At 36.9% G+C, this 1,337-nt stretch overlaps 1 long non-coding RNA gene across 1 annotated transcript in view; it reads right to left on the bottom strand.

Moving 5' to 3' along the window:
- The window catches only part of LOC123964141, a 2,852-nt gene extending 2,331 nt beyond the window's left edge, over positions 1-521 (bottom strand). The window contains exon 1 of the long non-coding RNA XR_006823346.1: positions 439-521. This is a non-coding gene — a long non-coding RNA (uncharacterized LOC123964141). The remainder of the gene's footprint in view (positions 1-438) is intronic.
- Between the last annotated feature and the right edge of the window lie 816 nt (positions 522-1,337).

Raw genomic sequence — 1,337 nt, forward strand, 5'->3', positions numbered from 1 at the left:
TTGAGTGTATAAATGGAACCTTAAGGATTAAATGGTTAAGATGCCTTCTAGCAAACAGTGGAAGTTTCTGGTATTGTGTGTCCAGGGAATTGTTTTTTCCGCTGTGATTTTGATGTTCCAAAACTTTCTATAAAACTGTCTGCGTTTCATTCACAAGTTCTGTTATAATGGAAACTCCTGTACAAACACAATTTTACTCCCCATAACATACCCACCTGGAACCGCAGATTCATTCTCTTTAGAAATAAGTCCCTGTATCTCAACGATTGGATGTGAAACAATATTTATCTGTCACACATTTACTGGACAACTATGGAAATGTTTTATCTTTTGAAGATTTCGGTACAAAACTTAATATCCAGTGTAATCGTAAACATTATGACACGGTTATCCAAAGCATCCCATCTGCCTTCCTTTTGATGGCAAAAAATGCACTACCTCATATGTTCAACCCCTGTCTTCTTCCTTCACTGATGATTGCTGGTCACCAGTTCTGTAGAAACAAAGTGTTCTGTGATCTCTTCACTCTGACTTGCAGCCGAAATGCTGCCTCTCTTATTTTCATTCTTCTCTGAAGAAACTACGCACAGACTTCTTACCTTTACCTTAGTTACCTTTATCACCAAAAGCTAAAGAGCTTCACTTCAAAGTATTTAATGACATATATCCTTCAAGAGATCTCCTCTCACATAGATTAAACATTGATCCAACTAACTGTATATTCTGTGATGAGGACATGGAGACCACGGATCATTTGGTTTCCTTCTGTCCTTACAGGAACACATTCTGGTGTGACATGTATGATTGGCTGGATCTCCAGGTCTCTCTCCAGGTTCACTAGCGATAAAATCACATTTGGAATTATAATGAAGGACAAAAATTATGAACTGCTTTTAAACACTTTAATTATCTCGGGTAAATTTTTCATCCACAAATGTAAATGTTTGAAAACACAGCCTCTTTTTACTGTCCTCAAGAAAGAATTTGTATTATACTACAAGTCCCTGTTGTTCATGAAGAAGAAAACAGCTAAAAAACTTTAGTGATGCCTTAAAATGATCTGAAGCCCCGTAACTGTTTTACTACTGTTTCTTTAGCCTGTCTTTTTTTTGTTTGTTTGCACTATTACGTACATATTTTCTTCTCTTTTAATTTATTTTCTTCTTCCTAAAGCGTATGTGCTCCGTTTCCTGTTAGCACTGATATTTGGTGATCTGTGCCAGATACTGTTGTAAATCTTCACCTCAATAAACAAAAAACAAAAAGGAAGTAATAGGTGCGTTTGACTTCATGAGGCGCTGCGCAGCGCTGACTTAACGTGATGCATGCTGGACTTA

Source organism: Micropterus dolomieu, unplaced genomic scaffold (assembly GCF_021292245.1).
Source record: "Micropterus dolomieu isolate WLL.071019.BEF.003 ecotype Adirondacks unplaced genomic scaffold, ASM2129224v1 contig_765, whole genome shotgun sequence".
NCBI lineage: Eukaryota > Metazoa > Chordata > Actinopteri > Centrarchiformes > Centrarchidae > Micropterus > Micropterus dolomieu.